General features: G+C 35.3%; 1 non-coding gene across 1 annotated transcript; it reads left to right on the top strand.

The window, feature by feature from the left end:
• Nucleotides 1-948: 948 nt before the first annotated feature.
• Nucleotides 949-1029, top strand: TRNAL-UAG. Its single transcript has one exon. It is a non-coding gene; the product is annotated as a tRNA-Leu (tRNA).
• Nucleotides 1030-20428: the final 19399 nt, after the last annotated feature.

The raw sequence follows: 20428 nt of genomic DNA, 5'->3' as shown, positions 1-20428 counted from the left end.
ACTACAAAAGTGAAGACCAACTTGTTGACATTATGACTAAGCCTCTAAAGGCATCTGCATTTCAGAAGATAAGGATGCTGGGACTTTGTGAATTTGTTTAAATTGAAATTTCTGAAGATCTTCAATTTAAGAGAAGAAATGTTGAATGAATTAAGTCAGTAAGATTATTTCTACAGTTGTCCTAGTTTTATGTTTTACACTAGCACATGTATTGGCTCTCCTTAATTGTAGGAGTTTTTTATTTGCTTCTGTTTAGCTATATTATGTTCTTGTATGACCTATTTAAGGCTAAAGTTCTAAAGCAATAATGCAGAGTGTTGTTTCTTGCAATCATTTATTATTTAACACCATAACCATCCAAGGCCCTTCAAATTTGGCGAAATCATAGTCATCCGCAGATCCAAACTTGACAATACAGTAGTCGTTCTCGAGAGCTACCATCTCCATTATAGACTTAGGTCTCCACAAAGCTTTGATCTTGTTTAACAGATAGTTGTACTCCGCTCTTCTTCCTAGGACCTTAATAATCAATGATTGTTTCTATGGGCGCCTCAGATTACGTTTTTCCTCCTTGGACAGTCTGATTATGGGACAACCAACCTCCTCCTTCTCCGTCATCAGAAACTTCATCCACCTCATCTCTCATACTCACATTCACTCCAGTAAGGTTTCAGACCTTCTACAACTATTGTTTCCTCATCTCGATCCTTCGTTGGATTCCACCCCCTCCATCGCTTCTCCCTCGACATGACTTCCCGCCAGCGCCTCCTGTGTGGTTTTCGTCTTCTTCGTACTCCTTGCAACCAGATCCTCGTCTTCGAATCCATCGATCACATTCTTGACACACAATAAATTATTTGATATCCAATATCATAACAGGTTCGAAAGGGCATGGGTTCGAATCTCATTCTTGACACAAAATAAATTATTTAATATTCAAATATCATAGTTAAGATGGCCGAGTTGGTCTACGGTGCCAGTTTTAGGTACTGGTCCGAAAGGGCATGGGTTCAAATCCCATTCTTGACACAAAATGAATTATTTGATATTAAATGTCATTTTCTTTTAAAATCTAATCTAACTCTATAATAAAGCAAGAAGTTTTTGTCAATACTTTTTCCCGCCCATTTGATACTACGACGTTTTGATAATGTATCATACATAGAATATCCGGCTATTTTTTTGCGCGTGTAATGATATTATACATTGGGAATCTGCCTGGCCGTTTTGATAGACAAAACTATTCGTATTCTAAATCAATTCAAATATAACCAGCCTACAACCCTTGCTTCCCAAGGAGTTCATTTAATGTAGAACTCTTGGTAGTCTAAACTAAATCATTATCATAATCGGATAACAAAAGCCTAACTAAAGAGATGCTCACAGTAAAAACACATATATATATATATATATATATATATATATATATATATATATATATATAGAGAGAGAGAGAGAGAATACGAAGAGTTTAAATCTGCATCTTAAATATTCAATGAGATCTTATATTTTCCATAAAGTGGCTGCTGGTCATATCATTGCAATGTTCAAATCTTCACACTCTATAAATAACCAGCTTCTTGATGCAAAAAACCCTTCCGAAAATCAGTTTACTGTCCAATAATTTCAAGTCAGTTTTGGTTGAACAAAATGCCTTCAATGTTCATTGCTGTGAAAAAAATCAAATCTGAACACCAGCTAAGGGCAATCAGGGTGAGAGCAGTACGAGTATACGAAGTGCCTGAGAAAAGGGGAGAGGGCCAAACCAGTAAGAGTATGGAAGTGTTGTTCCATGATGAAGAGGTACTGTTATTTTTTTTTTCAATGCATCATATTACTGCTATCTACTAATCTAATCCTATTTCAAATCCTACTAAATTATCTTTTTTTTGTGATTGGCAGGGAGACTACATTCATGCCACCATTCAAAAAAAAAAAAAAAAAAGATATTGTCAAATATAGAGAAATATTACAAGAGGGCAAACTGTTCGAAATTAAAAACTTCATGGCTGCCACAAATTACTATGTCTACAAGATTACACAACATGAGTTCATGATAAAATTCAACTATAAAACACAAGTGAAGGAGATACATTCTATAGGCTTTCCTTTAAAGATGTTTCGCTTAAAGAGTTTCATTTCTTTGAAAGATCCTGCCGATGTTAATGATAAGGAACTTATTGGTACTATCCCTACTTTTGTTAATTTTTTTTACTATCTTAATAAACTTAACTATTAACATCTTATTGTATTTCTTTCTAACTTGGCAGATGTTATTGGTCGGTTCATTGAGATCTATAATCCTGTGGATAAGATTATAGGTGGAAAGGCAACACGACTTATTGACTTTCAAATTGAAGACAATGCGTAAGTTTTAGAAAAAATCTACTTTGATTCAATTTGAACTGATTACTGTATTTAGTATTTAATACAGTATTTGTTTTTTACTGATTGGATGTCAATGAAAACACCCTGACATGTACACTGTGGAATGAACATGTATCTTCTCTTATGCCGTATTACAATAGTGATTCGAAAGAACCACTTATTGTAGTCATTCGGTGCTGTCGAGCTAAAGTGGTTAGTGATGAGTTTCTCTATACTGTTCAGTCTAATTTCTATTACTCAGTCCAGTTAACTAATATATGTATGGTTTTTTTTTTTAGGTGAGGTGAGAATCACCAACTCATACGATGCTATCAAGCTTTGGTTCAATGAGGATTTTGAGGAATTCCTAGAGTTCAAGTCAAACTAAGTAGACCTAATTTAAGTCCTATTAAATTTACTCATCTACTGTAATTGGTCAAATAAAAAACATGTTAGAAGGCTCTATACTGTAATATACATTTTAGTTAAAACACATTTTTTATCTAAATTTTAGATATATTGTAATCTACTGTAATATACATTTTAGATAACAAACATTTTTGAAAGGTCTATACTGCAAAAGAAATAAGCCAAATAGGATTTTTGTCACAAATGTTTTATGAATTTAGTACATTTTTGGCATCAGAGTCTATTTTCATCACATGGCATTTTCTGAAGAAAAAAAAAATGTTACTAACAGGCTCTATATTGTAATACTGTAACAGCTATAAGCAATTAGTCAGAAAAAAATATTTTAGAAAGCTCTATACTGCAAAAGAAATAAGCAAAAAAGGCATTTTAGTCACAAATGTTTTATGAATTTAGTCAAGTATTGGCATCAAAGTCTATTTTCATCACATGCCATTTTCTGAAAAAAAAAATGTTACTAACAGGCTCTGTACTGTAATTCTGTAACACCTATAACCAATTAGTCAGAAAAAAAAATTAGAAGGCTCTATACTGCAAAGGAAATAAGGCAAATAAGTGGTTTAGACCCAAATGTTGTATGCTTTTAGTCAAGTATGTGCATCAGAGTCTATTTTCATTACATGCCATTTGTTGAAAAAAAAAATGTTACTGCAATGTTGTATACTGTAATACTGTAATTCCTAGAAGCAATTAGTCCAAAAAAACATTTTACCAGCTTCTATACTGGAAAGAAATAAGGCAAATAGGCAATTTAGTCACAAATATTTTATGAGTTTAGTCAAGTATGGGCATCAGAGATTATTTCCATCACATGCCAGTTTCTAAAAAATAAATGTTAGTATAAAGATTTATAATAATTCTTATTCTTCAACAATTTTTCTGAAGGTTGAAATCTGAAAATACTCCCATGAGAAGTCTTAGTACTGGCACTCTGCACTCACACTCTACAGGCATTAGTGACTTTAAAAATGCTTCTGTCATTGTCACTAATTGCTATGATCTTAAGAAGATTCAAGATGTAAGCATAAAACTTTAGGAATAAGGGTCAAATTGGCCACTGAACGTAACGCGATAGTGCAATCAGACCACTGAACCTAAAAAACGTGCAATTACCCCACTCAACAGCACAAATCCTCTCAATTTCACCTATTAGCCGGTTCCAGCCCTTCTTTCCGGTTGCCATGATGATGTGGAATCTGACCTGGCATTTTATTTCCTCTCCTTTACTTTTTTTTTTTCTTCCTAGTCTTCTTCTTTCTTCCATTGCATGCTATTCTCCTTCTTCTTCGACAACAACAATAGCTAAAAGATCAGGCGGTGTTAATTAGCTACCTTTAGCGTTCTTCGTTTTTCCGGTGCACATTCGGCCACCCACCTGGAGTTTGATGGAACAACCTCTGCAACTCCCAGATTACTTCTATCTAACAAATATACTTCTGTCTGCATTAGAAATCCAAAAAATATATAAAGAAAACAAAAAGAGCAAAATATGCAATGATGATAAATCTTGATTGCAAATCTAAACATCTACACCGACGGTGAAAATATCGTTATATATGATTTATGGCTTTTGGCAGCAAAAAAGATTAATCATTGCCTTTTCATCCTTCCCTTTGGTTAATTACTCCGCTTTGGCTCTTTACACTCATTCCCAAAAAAAGATCGCAATTCACAGCCAACCCAGCCACCTTCTTAGGAACCGTAGCGACGACGATTCTCGCTTCAGGAGGAGCTGGAACCATGCGCACAGTGACAGAGCCACATTTTCCGGTGACCTTGAGAGACGAGCCGACCAGAGTGTCGATGAACAAAAGCAGAGACGACACCACCCTCACCGCCATGATCTTCATCACCTCATCCTTGAGAGACAGGCCGACCAAAGTGTCGATGAACAGAAGCAGAGTCGACACCACCCACTTCACCGCCAAGCTCAACCGCCCTCAGCGCCCCGCATTCTCCGTCTCCTCCCTCAAGATCTCCCAATTCAACCTCACCACCGCCGCCGACGACACCGCCAAGCTCAACCTAACCTTTTCTGTCAAAAACCCTAACAAGAAATTAATCTACACCTACGACCCCCCATCTCCCTCACCGCCTTCGCCTCCCGTGTAACCCTAATCAAGGGCTCCTTCCTGGGTTTCCCCAGCGATTCCGTCTCGCTCACCTCCCAAGTAACCATGGTTGTGTTGATGGAAATTGAAGAGAAAGAAGAGAAATCGAAGAAGAAAGGAATAGTCAACGCTAGAAGCAACCAAAACAAAGAAAATTAAAGGAAAATAATAAATATTGCCAAGTAATAAGCCACGTCAGCAAGGCAACCGGAAAGAAGGGCTGGAACCGGTTAATAGGTGAAATTGGGGGAATTTGCGCTGTTGAGTGGGGTAATTGCACGTTTTTTAGGTTCAGTGGTCTGATTGCACTATTGTGTTACGTTCAGTGGCTAATTTGGCCCTTATTCCTAAAACTTTACTACCTGTTCGTACTTAAATTATATCTCACTTCCTCTGTTTTTTTTTATAATTTAATAAATCTATGTGTATACTATAGGATGGGGAATACTATGTGGCTGCAGAGATTTTGGGTTTAGATTGTGAGGATGGGTGGTTCTATGTATCATACATGTCACCCGGCTGTAATAAGAAACTTAAAGAAGATGGAGGATCACTCATTTGTACTAAGTGTCACAAGCCTTATACTCAGGGTACAGTCAGGTATAAAGTGGTTGTAATTGCTCTAGACAAGAGTGGAGATGTTCCACTATTGCTTTGGGATAGAGAAGTGGCAGAACTTGTGGGGATCCCTGCTTCGATTTTGTATCAAAAGTACAAGGATGCTATTCTAATGCTGTTGACAAGTTATTACATTACAAACTACATAAACAGGTTGATGTTGAAATACCACCTGAGTTGGATGCTATTGTGGGAATGAAAATGCTGTTTAAAATAGATTTCAAACAGGCTCTAAAGAGGGGTATTAATTATCCATTCAATGTGTTGATGCTGGTCAGGGAAGAACACTTGCTGAAAACCTATAGTGACAGATTTGTGGAGCATCAAGAGCGGGATCTAATGTCAAGGATGATTGAGGAGGAAACTAACACTGATGCAAATTATGAAGTAAGAATTTCAAACTAAACGTCTTAATAAAATTATTATTTTTTCATTACCTAATACTAAAATTGAATCATCCTTTTGGTAATCACAGGAAGAATCTATCGGAGAGGAGGTTAATAGTCCTGCATCTGTGCAGCCCTCTCAAAAGGAAGTGGATGACACTGTTGTCAATTATGGAACTATCAAAAGGTCACTTTTGGATGAGTTTTCATCATCCAAAAGTCAGAAGAAGTTGAAGGAATTCAACATCAAGAAGGAAAAAATGTAGTACTGGCTTTGGTCTTAAGGAATATTGTTCCCCTTTTATGATCTAGACATTTTAGTATTATGTATTTTTATAATCATGTGTGGTCCTACTTATGAAACTGTTGTTTTTATAATATTTTCTAAGGTTGGATAGCTGTTTTGATAATATTGTATAACTGTTTATCACAATTTTATATTAACTACTGCTATTAGAACATGTCTTGCAGTTTCCTTAAATTTTATTTTAGGTGATTTTCACACAAGGATGATCAGGGAACAAGGCATTAGAATGAAGATATCTGGTACAAGTATTGGCAAGGAAGGAACACTATGTATATGTAGTTTTGTAAAGGTTAATTGCCTAAATAATATACTTCTATTTTGTAACATGAAACAACTCCCAACTTATAAGTTCAATATAACAACAAAGCAAAAAAACTAATCCACTGAGAAAGTGTTAAAACTAAGTACATCTAGCCTGAAAAATATATCTAACTAAGTAAGATAAATATACTAGGTTTCAACTATATCACATATGAAAGCTATTTTTACAGTTAGGATACTAACCTTAGAAAACTTTTCAATCTCTATGTGTACCAGTCTAATGCAGATTATGTCCATGTTGATTTCCATGTCAAAATATAAATGTCCAGAACACCACAACCATCAATATAAGTTTAAAACCAATCTCTGGAAGTAAAGTATTTGGAAATATATTGCACTAAATAACTAAATAATAAATCTACTCACCGTTACTTCATAAAATCCCTTACTTCTGAAGAATACCCAACAGAAATTGACTATTAAAAATACATTCTTGAAAACCTGTTTATACAATAAAAGTTTAGATAAAAGGACAAATGAAGTCATTGATAAAAAAAAATACTGAATTAATAGGATAAAATTAATTATGCAATATACAATTAACTCAAACACATTGAATTCCATTTAAGTAAAAAAAAAAAAAAAAAAAAGGATCCCAAAGCAATTAATTTAGATTGCTTAGCACATTTTTGAAAGTCATCTTATGTTGCATAACAATTTAAAGTTGTAAACCGAAAAATATAAACAAAGTCTAAAAAAGTCCATCAAATTAAGTACAAAATCAATCTCTTGACCTAAAGTAATTGAAAGTATATTACACTAAGAGGTTAGTAAAAAGTTCTCAAGTTTTGTAAAATGTGGAACATTAACATGAGAACATTAGGTACTAAAGAAAGCTGAATCTTCTAAAAAATCAGATTAAGTAAAAAAGTCTAATTTGCATACCAAAGCAATGAAATTTTTTATAAAATTAATTACGTATAGACAGTAGTCCACTACTGCCAATGGGATTAAGTAAAAAAGATTGCATCCCGAAGCAATTAATACACTTAGAAGAGTTTTACAAATTTAATACACTGTGAATGAATAACTATTTCCAATACTTATCACAATCTCAAGCAATAAAGACAACCAAATATATCATGCAAGATTATGTGAATTGGAAGTGAATGCAACCCAAAAAATTCAAATAAGCAGTGAATCCCACATAAATTCTTTTTCTTTGGTATTCATCCCACAATTAGTTCCACTGCCAATCTCAAAACCCAAAAACAGTAAAATAGTCTACAGTGAGCACAAGCACTGACAACTATTCTATTCAATTCAAATATGCTAAAACCAGTTTGAAAAATCTGAAGCGCAGCCAAAGAAATAATTCAATGATACTTTTTCTCCTCTATCATTACACAGTGCAATGAAGAAAATTACAAAGTCTACCATTATAGCCATAAAAAGGAAACAAAATTCAGAAAATAAAGGTCAAATCGTAACCTAATCTCTTAGATGACAGAGTTGCCTTCGTTGTCTTCTACATGCTTGCTTAGGGATTATTGTCTTCTCTCCAATTCCTCAAAATCATCAATTATTGCCCTCTCAAAAAATATGGAAAAAAAAAACACATTAGAGGTTAGAAATTGTGTTAATAATATTAACAAACTTAAGCTGAAAAGTCATCTTATGTTGCATAACAACTTTATGTTGAGTATGAGAAGGAAAGAATCAATTAAATACATATATTTACCACTAACATACATAAGACAAATACAAGAAATAACAGTGTTTTGAAGGAAAAGTTACTAATTGGTATGGAAAAAAATTACATTTTAGCATATTAAATACAAGTGGTCAGCAGCTATCATTACAGCTAAAAAAACCCTTCAGTTCCCCTATCAATCTCAAAACCCAAAAACAGTTAAATACTCTACAATGAGCACAATTAATTACAACTATTCTATTCAATCCAAATATTATAGCTAGAAACAGTTTGAAAAATCGATAGCTCAGCCAAAGAAATAATTGAATGATACTTTTTCAGCTCTAATACACTACAAGAAAAATCATGAATAGCGACGGAAATATCGCGACGGAACGTAATCCGTTGTCAATTCGTGACAGTTTTTGCGACGGAACATGTTCCGTTGCGATCTTTGCGTCGGAAATGGTGACAAAATGCAATTCTGTAGCGATTTTTGGCGCAAAGTGAGAAAAATACCCAGTAAATTTTGGCGCCCACATTTTTGCGACGGGTATTGCGATAGAATTAAGTTCTGTCACCATAATAGCGACGGAAAAGGCAACGGCTGATGATTCCGTCGCGAGTTTGCTACAGAATCGGCGACGAGAATAAATTCTGTTGCGAGAATTGGCGCAATGTGGTAAATATTTCCGCAACAAGGGATTGACGACGGAGGCTGACGGCGGAATTTGCGACGGGAATTTTTTTCGTCGCGAAAATATATAAATTTTGAAGTAATTTGCTACAGAATGGGACGACGAAATCAATTCCGTCGCCAATATGTTAACACATTCGCGACAGAAAATGCGACGCCCTATATGTATGTCGCGCTATGGTGATGGAATCGGCAACAGAAATTAATTCTGTTGTGATGTATGGCGCAAGGATAGATTTGACTTTTGAGGTTGGCGACGGAATATACGACGTTTGTTCTTTCCGTCACTGAAATATTTAATTTTTTAAAGTAAAATATATTTTTGCTATAGAATGCGACGACAAAATCAATTTCGTCGCCAATATGTTGACACATTAGAGACAGAAAATGCGACGCCTTATATGTCTGTCGCGCTATGGCGATAGAATTGGCAATGGCCTAGTGATCGCTCCCTCTTTTCTACAATGTCAATGTCCATAACGAAGACCAATATATTTCTAGTGATATTTTGAGATATTTTATAAGATAAATTTAAATTATTTTTAATTTTTAAATGATTTTTAATATTTGTTTAAATAAATATTTTAATTAAAAGTTGTAGTTTTTTATTTTTTTTTAAGTAATTCGACCCAAATTTATGAAAATTTTTAAAGCATGGTATATAATTGTGAAATTTTAAATTTATTAAAGAAATTTAAAATTAGATTGCATCTTTAAATATAAAATTATTCTTGGTAAATATTGAGGTTTTTTTTTTTTTTTTTTTTTTACAAGGAAAGGGGGATACCCACATATACAAGTTATGCTTACATTAAATTGTTACCGTAATCGCCTCCACCGAGGCTTGAACCCACAACCTCCCACATAAATAAATAAATAAATAAATAAACAATTTAAACCCAATAGACCACAAGGTCCTTGGTGGTAAATATTGAGTTATTACGATTTCAAGTACCTAACGTTGGTATGGTACAACATTAATATTAAATGTGATAGCATTGATCTTTGATCATGGGTAATTTTTTTATACCCTAATGATAGCACGATTAACAAGACATTATATGCTAAACTGAAGCCGAATAACAAGAAATTACATTGAAATTCTCAAATTCGTAGTTAGTTTAACAATTAAAAATGTGTGTGTGTGTGTGTGTGTGTGTAGAGATAATGAGACTTTCTTTCATGCTATCTTATTTTCAACATCGTCTAAATAATATTGGTTTAGCCTCAAAAGGTCATATATATTTACATAGATATGTTTGGTTTGTACAAATTAAATGATGAAGTTCATGTTTAATAACATAGTTACCTTATCAGTCAATTTTGATGTATTTAATCACTATTCTAGTTCTTTGATTTGGTTAAACAATCAATATGAATGTTTGATTAATCAAATTTTTAAAATACTCATTTTGATTATATCGATAGTAATTATTTTTATTTTATATTTAAAATTGAACTAAATATTTATCTATTTTGGTCTTCATTGTAATTGAAAATAAAATTTTTGAATAATTGACATTGAAATTTTGGTGAATAATTTTGTATTTAAATATGAACGTAAAATGACACTTTTTTTTTAATACTATTAACTCTATTACACTTTCGAATTGTATTCTCCCATTGTTAAATTTTTATGCATTATATTTAAACAAAAAAAATTTAATTACATTTTTATTTTTGTTATATAATACAATAACTTGGAGTCCAAATTAAACTATTAGACATGACCCCTATTTTTAATGGAACGGCCCTGCACACACTAATAATAACTATACACTTAATCAATATGTCAATTAAGTTAATTAAACTGTCGATAGTTAAAATTTTTAAAAATCTTTATCCATTAACCGAACTGAAATATTTTACCTTAAAAATTTATTAAATTAATTTTTTGTTCGATTATTTAACATGTTTTCACCAAATTGTCACACTGCTAAAGATAATAATTAATAACCAAAATTTTAAAAATCTTTATCCATTAACCGAACTAAAATAAGAACATTTTTTAAGATACACAAATGTAAAAAATAATTAAATAATTAATTTTCTTAATTATTTAGGAAGTATATGTAGTATATTCATTAATCAAAAACTACATAACTTTTTCAGTCATTTTCTTACGACGAATTTGTGCGACGGAAGACAACATTTGCAACGAAAAAGTTTGTGACGAAATAGCGACGACAATTTGTTTCGGCGTTTTTTTACGATGAAATTTTATGACGGAATAAAAAATTTGCAACGGAAATGTTAGCGACGAATTCGCGACAATAATTATTTCCGTCGTTATATTTCACGACAGAAATATGCAACGGAATGTGAGTTTTGTGACGGAATATTTTTTACGCAATGGCGACAGAAAGAAACATTTCCGTTGCCAAAATCACGACAGAATGACTTCCGTCGCCTACTTCACGACGAACAATTCCGTCATCATTTTCCGTCGTCATTACTCGCGACGGATTATTTCCGTCACGAAATGAAATACGACAAGCCCTGAGACTACGGAATGGATTCCGTCACGAAAATGAAAAATTTCGTCGCAAACTGTGATTCGCGACGGAATTTCGCGTTTTCGCGACGGAATTTTTCCGTCGCGAATCGAGATTTTTCTTGTAGTGTAACATTCCACAGTGCAATGAAGAAAATTACAAAGTCAACCATTATAGGCATCAAAAGGAAACAAAATGCAAAAAATAAAGGTAAATTCATAACTTAATCTCTTACACTGCACATCAGCCTTCGATGTTTTCTACAGTCTTGCTTAGGGATTATTGCCTGCTCTCCATTTCCTCAAAATCCACAATTATTGCCCTCTCAAATAACATGGAAAAAACACATTACAGGTTAGAAATTGTGTGAATAATATTAGTATTCGAGCATTTAGAAAAGGGACTTTAGACATTAAACACAATTTCAGTTTAGGGTTTCTAGATTAACACTAAAATGAAATGAATTTCGAACCCAAAATAAGATTAATCATCAAAATCGGGAATGAAATCTGTATAAATCTTAGAAGTAAATATGCAGAGCTTAGATCTATGAAAATACAAACAACACCTAATCAAGATCGATGTGCATGCATATTGTTAAAAAACTCATAAGATTAAATCGAGAAAATTATAACTAATTTCAAATTCAGTACAGTGAGACCTAAAAACCCTTAAATTAAATTAACAAATTAAGATCATACTAACCTGTAACGAGAACACTAGCTTCACTTTAATAAGATTTCAACCTCAAAATGAGAGACATAGCAGCGATCTTGGCCAGAAATGAAGGAGATTAAGATGAAGTCGTGATAGACGGAGCATAAGGATCTAGACCCGATTTCCTAATCGGTTCTATGGTGTAATAGCAAGAGATGAAGCCTAGACAGAGATAGGATAATGGTCTAGATCCATGCTTCTGATTGTGTTCTAGATTGAGAGAGAGATAGGGTAGGAAGTACAAGAGCAATGAAACTGCTGAGATCTGTTCAGACATAGAAAGGAAAAAGGTCTAGCCTTATTTATAGCAATTACAAATTTATGTTGTACAATAGTCAAATTAATTATGTTATGTGTACTTGATTGATAAGATTGTTACTTATGATATTTTATTTTAATTATAATGTTATTCATGGTCCACACAATTTTGTGGTCCATGGTCCACCAAATAATTTGTCTTATAATGTTAGTCTTATTTCTAGCAATTACAAATTTATGTTGTACAATATTCAAATTAATGATGTTATGTGTACTTAATTGATAAGATTGTTACTTATGTTGTTTTATTTGTAATTATAATGTTATTCATGGTCCACACAATTGTGTGGTCCATGGTCTACCAAATATTTTGTCTTATAGTGTTAGCCTTATTTATAGCAATTACAAATTTGCTTTGTACAATAGTCAAATTAATGAGGTTATGTTTTCTTAATTGATAAGATTGTTACTTATGTTATTTTATTTATAATTATAATGTTATTGATTGTCAACACAATTGTGTGGTCCATGGTCCACCAAATAATTTGTCTAATAATGTTACCCTTATTTATAGCAATTACAAATTTATGTTGTACAATAGTCAAATTAATTATGTTATGTGTACTTAATTGATAAGATTGTTACTTATGTTATTTTATTTTAAATTATAATGTTATATTGTATATCACAGAAAATTTAGAAAATTCATCATCAACAAATAATGATGCTCAAGGTACAGAGCAAAGTACGGCAAGTATTCGTACACGATGTTCTATTGGAGGGTGTTTGACTCAGAATATCACACCAATGAGTAACATCACTAACGGTAAAACTCCTACAATGTAGTGATATACATTCATTGTGTCTTTAAATATCCTTATAGTTTTAATTTTTTAAAAATATTTGTCAAATGAATTTTTTGTATTACAGTGGACTAAGATATCTGTACGGTAAAATATTATGTATGTTTATAGTAGGTTCTTCCAAGACACACATACGCTCAAGCAATTGCAAGCATTTTATTTTTGGAGAGTTCCAAAAATCAATATCAACCATAACAACGTCTTGCTTAACTGGTAACTTCCTATACTCATATGTTATATAATTTTGAATATTATCAAGTCAAATATAATTGTTTCTTTTATTATTGTGTTCAATATAGGTTGTAGCTCACAAGATAAAGTAGCAATGCGTCAACCGTTACATAAATCTCCAATTGAAGAAGATCATGTAATAAAAAGAGACTTGCTCTCAGCGTTTGAAGAGGAATCTATCCCTTTACTTATCGAAGCACCCAATAATGGCATAACATGTAATAATATGAACTGTTTCATTTACAAACGAATGCTAGCAAAGTAAGATTGAAGACCTTGCCAATTAATATTAATTTATATGGATTTTAGTCAATTCAGATTTTGGTCTAGCGATTGACGATGTAATGCAGAACTCCGATATTGGAACATCCTTTGGGTTTGCACATGGTATGTATCAAAGTTTCATACCTAATATGGTTTTCCACATTTTATGGACGCCTATTAAGATAACAATTTGTTTGCAGATGAGTATTGTGATTTGGGTGATGCCACCAATATTTGCGTCCATTGTGTGGCGTTGTTTTGGTTCGAAGAAAGGAAGAAAAAATATTCCACTAAAGGTTCATCGATGTTTTCGTTGTGCTGCAACAATGGGAAGATTAAGTTGCCGGCGAATACGTTGCCACCTAAAGGTATATATGATCTATTTTCGACAATGACGAATTATCAAGAAAATTTCTCCAGAACATCAGAACCTACAACAACATGTTCTGCTTCACATCAATGGGCGATAAAATAGACACGAGCGTGAACAAGGGCGGCGCACCACCTGTTTTCCGATTAAGTGGACAAAACTATCACCTAATGGGTAGTCTCCTTCCAGAAGAAGGCAAACCACCACATTTTGCCCAGTTGTACATATACGACACGGCAAATGAAAAGAACAACCGTATAAATGCTGTGAGGTAAACAAGCTGCCGTTAGTACACTTAACCTACGATTTTTTATTTAGATACTTATCAGTGCAAAATTTTCATTCTGTTAGGGGTAGGGGTGAGCAAGATGACATTCATGTAGAAATAGTGAATGTCATTCAGAAGGAACTCGATAAGAATAATGTTTTGGTTAAGTCATTTTGGATGGCTATGTCTGAGCTTGATAGTAATCCATGCGCTGAAGTCAAAATAAAGTTGTTGGGAAAACGCACTAAAGATGCAAGGACATACAATCTGCCGCAAGTGTCCGAAGTAGCAGCTTTAATAGTTGGAGATCTTGATACCAGTATTGGTGAGCGTGATGTTGTGGTTCAAGCTAAGGGTGGGCAATTGCAGAGAATCAGTGAATTAAATCCTTCATACCTGCCACTGCAATATCCACTGTTGTTTCCATATGGTGAAGGTAGTTATCGGGAAGACATTGCATTCTCGAACGTACTCGGCAACCGTTCCGCTGGTGGTAGACATAGGATTAGCCCTAAGGAGTTTTTTTGTTATCACATTCAGTCTAGAGATTCTGCTCCGAGTACCATTCTATTTGCAAAGCGGTTGTTCCAACAGTTCGTTGTCGATGGATACACAATGGTTGAGTCAGTGGGTTGACTGACGCTTTAACAAGGGGTGAAGTCAACCCTGCAGCACAAGGTCGAAGAATAATACTACCTTCAAGTTTTACAGGCGGTGCTCGATACATGATACAAAACTACTAGGATGCCATGGCAATATGTAGATGGATTGGATACCCAGATTTATTTATAACGTTTACATGCAACCCAAAGTGGCCAGAAGTCCAACGTTTTTTAAAAGATCGAAGGTTGAAAGCAGAAGACCGACCTGACATAATTTGTCGTTTATTCAAGATGAAGTTAGATTCCTTGATAGCTGATTGTAGAAAGAATAAACTTTTTGGCTCTGTGGCGGGAGGTAATCTTTTTGTTTAATTTTACATCAATGTCTTTACAATTAGCATAAATTATCTTCCCTTTATCTGGTTATTGCTATTATGTTGCAGTTATATATACAATTGAGTTCCAAAAGTGAGGTCTTACGCATGCTCATATATTCCTTTTTTTTGGAGAAAAATAAAGAAGTTAGTCAAGTGGTTACTCTAGACAAATAATTTCCGCGGAGATACCAGATGAAAAGACAGATGTAGAATATTACAAAGCGGTAGAGGAATTTATGATGCATGGTCCATGTGGAAAAGCAAGGAGCAATTCTCCATGTATGGTAAATGCACGATGCTCAAAACATTTTTCTAAGAGATTTGTTGAGAGTTCTACATTTGATGACGATGGTTACCCGGTACATAGAAGGAGAGACAGTGGCAGTATAGTTACAAAGAACGGGATCGCGTTGGACAACAGGTATGTGGTACCGCACAATAGACATTTATTACTTAAGTACAAGGCTCATATAAATGTCGAGTGGTGCAACTAGTCACGCTCAATCAAGTACCTGTTCAAGTATGTTAACAAGGGTCATGATAGGGTAACAGCTGAATTCTACAAAACAAACAATGATGAAGAGAATGGAAAAGCCATAGATGAGATTAATATGTACTATGTGTGACACCCCAAAAATCCACACTCCAATCCATGAATTAATTGAGTAATTAATTCTAATTCTTTTGAGGAATTGATTCCTAAAATCCTGATTTTTAATACTCAAGGACTAGTATTTGACTAGTCAATCTTTAAGTTGTGTTGTACCTTGTGCTTTGAGGGGAGTTCCCTTGTTCCTTACACTTTCTAAGGGTTAGTAAGGGTAGCCTTGTCTTTTCACCAAGAGTTAGTATTGTATCCTAACCTAGAAGACTTCTTCATTTCATTCCTTACAATTCCTAGAAAAATATCTCTACCTTCTCTCTAGAATAGAAGTGTAGCTTATTCTCCAAGCCAAGTTGAGACCCTTGTCAAGATTCTAAGTTTTGCTTCCAAGATTCAACCTTTCACCTATTTGGGCATCTAGGAAGGTAAGATCTAAGCTTGTTTAGTCTTTTTGGTTCCATCTTAGTTGTCTTTTTCTTAAAGATAGGATCTTTATGATCTTTTGGTTTGATCTTGAAGTGGGTTTGAGAAATGAGCCTAGTGGAGAGCTTGTTGTGGTGTAAAGAGAAGTCTTTTGGTCTTCAAGAGGTAACCCATGCTCTACAAAACCTATTTTGCTTACCTATATGTGATTTCTTGGATTCTACTTGTTCTTTGCTATGAAATGTGAGGTTTTATGCATTTATCTTGTGATACTGCATATCTAGAGCTTGTGTTTAGGGTTCCTTTGTGCCATTGCTTGGCATTTTCCTTGGTTCAAGTCATTTTGTTGTGTTTGGTGAGATTTGGCATGTTTTGGACTTGAATTTGTGTTTGGAGAAGAAAATCCCCGAAGGGATTTGTTGTGGAACAGGTATGTTCCCGCAGGCGGAACGGCAGGCGGGGCACCACCCGCCGACCTACCCGCGGGTACACAGCCTCGTGGGATATTGTTGCCGCGGGCGGGACCACGGGTGGGGCACTACCCGTGGGTCCACCCGCGGGTACATGGTTGTGGTGATGTTGGGATTTGTTCCCCGTGATTTGGTTGTCGTGGTGTTTGATCTTTTGGCTTCCCGTTGTTCTTTTGTGGAACTATTTGAGTGTCTTCTTGATGTTTCGTAGGTCTAGAACTATATGGTAGGTATCCATGTAGGACTTTGGTGTCTTGAATCGTGCTAAGCGTTCAACATTGTGTTTCGTTGGACCAAGAGGTGTCTTGTGTGTTCCTCGGAACTATCTTGAGTTTCCCCGTTGTTAAGCATGCTAGTTCGTCGTCTTAATACTAGCGTGTGTGTGGTTTGTACCTTCCGTTTGGTTGATGATAACTTGTGTTATTCATCGTTGTGGTTGTGGGTTGTGACCCGTTCCTTGATTGAGTGTGTTTCATACCTTCCTTGCAATCCGTTGATTGATTCGTGTGAGTGGTGGTGCGTGTGTAGCTCTACCTGGATTGCACGATTAGTGGTATGGGACACTAGTCACCAAGGTATTGCAGCGGTCCTCGTAGTGGCCGTGACATGATTATGGAGTTGTGGCCTGAGTGATGGGTCCACGTGATTGGGGGATAACATTGTGTTATCCGGGCATGTGTTGCCGTGATTGGTGGTGGTTCGTTGGTGGTTATAGGTGGGGGACGACGGTCCCGGCGGAATAAGGTTGGACTTGGCTGTACAGGGGATCCTGGAGGTAATGGTTGGAAAGAAGGTACAAGGTTGGGGGTAGCCATAAGGTTGGAACAGGGCATAAGGAAGGCATACCAACTCGCGATGGGTGATGTTGCGAGGGCTTGTAAAGTCGGCGTTGTGTGATCTTCTCTCGTGACGTGTGTAGTCACGGAGGCTTGTGTTGTTTTGGCATGTGTTGCCGTTGGGTGAATCTTTATCCTTATGTGTGGTTAACCTTTGTGGTTTGGGATGTGTTCCCGTGTGGTCGTGAGAGTGATGAGTCTTGTGTTGACTGTTGATCTTGGCTTTTGACTTATATATATGTATTCCGTTTCGAAAATGGTTTTTATATCTTATATCTACCTATTTATGATAATTAACGGTATTGGTGGGTTACCAGCATTATTCGCTGACCGGGCGTCGTCCCAATGTTTATCTTTGTATCTTTCAGGTGGTGTTTAGACGAGAGCGTTGTCTAGAGCCTGGTAGCTTAGCACCATTGTGTTTTTGTAGCCTGTGCGCCAACGTTTTTAGAATGCTTTAGATTGATGTATTGGGATAGTATTATACACTTGCAGATTGTTGCTTTAGCGTTACCTAGTGTGGTATACGTGGCATAACACCCCTTTTTGGATTTCTTTTATCCAGTTTCCGTTTATCTTCCGTTGTGCTAGTTTTGTTGTTAATCTGCTTGTGTTAGGGCTTCAATTGGGCCTTGTTTTTGGGGCGTGTTACACTATGACTGTAGGTACATATCCCCATGTGAAGCAGTTTGGCGTTTGTTTGGTTTTGATATACAGCTTAGGGCTCCTTCATTGGAAAGGTTAAGCTTTCACCTTCCTAATCAACAGAGTGTGGTATTTGCAGATGATGATCTTGTTGAGAACATTGTTAATAGACCCACTATAGCACAGAGCATATTCTTGGAATGGTTTGAGACGAATAAGACATTCCCAGATGCAAGAGAGCTTACTTATGTTGAGATACCAACAAGATTCATTTGGAAGAAAGACCTTAGAAAATGGCAGCCACGGAAAAAAGGGTTCTCAATCGGAAGGATATTCTATGTCTCGCCAGCTACTGGAGAAATCTTTTATTTGAGGTGTTTGTTGAATAAAATACGTGTCCCTACAAGTTATGCAGATATCAGGACTGTAAATGGTGTCTACTATGACTCATTTCGAGATGCGAGTTATGCAAGAGGTTTAGTTGATGATGATAACGAATATGTTGATGCAATAGATGAAGCGAGTAATTGGGTGTCAGCAGATCAATTGAGGAGATTATTTGTTACATTGCTAATGAGCAGTTGCATGGGTAAACCGGAAACAGTTTGGAATGCTGTGTAGCCACATTTGTCTGATGATGCACAATTCCAGGTCCGCAAAAAAATTGCACAATAGAGGTACACATACATTCTACAAATTATTTTTGTTATATTGCTAACACAATATAAAGTGAACTTTAACGTAGGCATCTTAATTAGTATATGTTATATAAACTTATGCAGATTTTGTGTTGACCGAATCTCACAAGATGAACTTTGCTTTAGTGGAGATTGAAAAGCTATTATCTATTCATGGTAAGAGTTTGAAGGACTATCCTGAAATGCCTAAGGCAAATTTTGCGGCCTTAAATGTTATATCGAACAGGTTTATACAAGAAGAATTAGCATATGACTGTGTGGAACAGGAGAAAGAGAACCAGGAATTGGTAAGGCAGTTAACCGAAGAGCAAAAGGTCATATACAATGAGGTGTTAACCGATATTGATCGCCAAGCTGGCGGGTTATTCTTCGTTTATGGTTATCGAGGGACTGGTAAGACGTTTTTGTGGCGAGCATTGTCCTCCACCTTAAGGTCTCAGAGTGAAATAGTGTTAAATGTTGCATCTAGCGGCATAGCTTCGCTTTTATTACCAGGTGGAAGAACTGCACATTCTCGGTTTGCCATACCGATATCTGTTAATGAAGATTCCACTTGCAACATAAGTCACGGCAGTCCACTTGCAGAGCTTATTGTGCAAAGCAAGTTGATAATATGGGATGAAGCTCCAATGATGCACAAATTTTGTTTTGAAGCCCTAGATCGAACTATGAGGGATTTGTTACGCTTCAAAAATCCAAGGAGTTATGAAATGACATTTGGTGGTAAAACAGTTGTTTTTTGTGGCGATTTCAGGCAGATTCTACCAGTAATTCCGAAGGGCACCAGACAGGATATTGTCAGGGCGAGCATTAGCTCCTCATATCTTTGAAAATTCTGCAAAGTATTTAGGCTAACTAAGAATCTACGACTAAGAAGTGTACAATCACAAATCTAGGGTTTAGAGATCGAGGAGTTTGCAAAATGGATAGCTAATATAGGTGACGGAACTATTGGTAATCAACGTGATGGTGAGTCAGATATTACAGTTCCAGAACATTTATTGCTGAAATGCGATGATGACCCTATTGCTACAATTATTGATAGCACCTTCCCCTCATTTTAGACTAGGGATTGGCGATCTGTCATATCTTAATGATAGTGCTATTTTGGCTCCAACATTGGATGTGATAGATAGCATTAACCAATACATGAATGATCATAATCCGGCTGAGGGTAAGACTTACTTGAGTTGTGATTCTGTTTGTAAGTCAGATTCAAATGTTGACATGTTAGCAGATTTGCACACTCCCGAATTCTTGAATGGCCTGAGATGTTCTGGAGTACCAAATCATGCTTTGACATTGAAAGTTGGGTCACCTGTTATGCTCTTGATAAATATTGATCACACACTAGGATTATGCAACGGTACAAGGTTGATTGTTACTAGGTTAGCTGATCACGTGTTGGAAGGCAAGATCATGTGTGGTACAAATGCAG

Source organism: Ipomoea nil, unplaced genomic scaffold (genome assembly GCF_001879475.1).
Source record: "Ipomoea nil cultivar Tokyo-kokei standard unplaced genomic scaffold, Asagao_1.1 scaffold0482, whole genome shotgun sequence".
NCBI classification, from domain to species: domain Eukaryota; kingdom Viridiplantae; phylum Streptophyta; class Magnoliopsida; order Solanales; family Convolvulaceae; genus Ipomoea; species Ipomoea nil.
The sequence above is the reverse complement of the archived record's forward strand: the minus strand, read 5'-3'. Positions and strand labels throughout refer to the sequence as shown.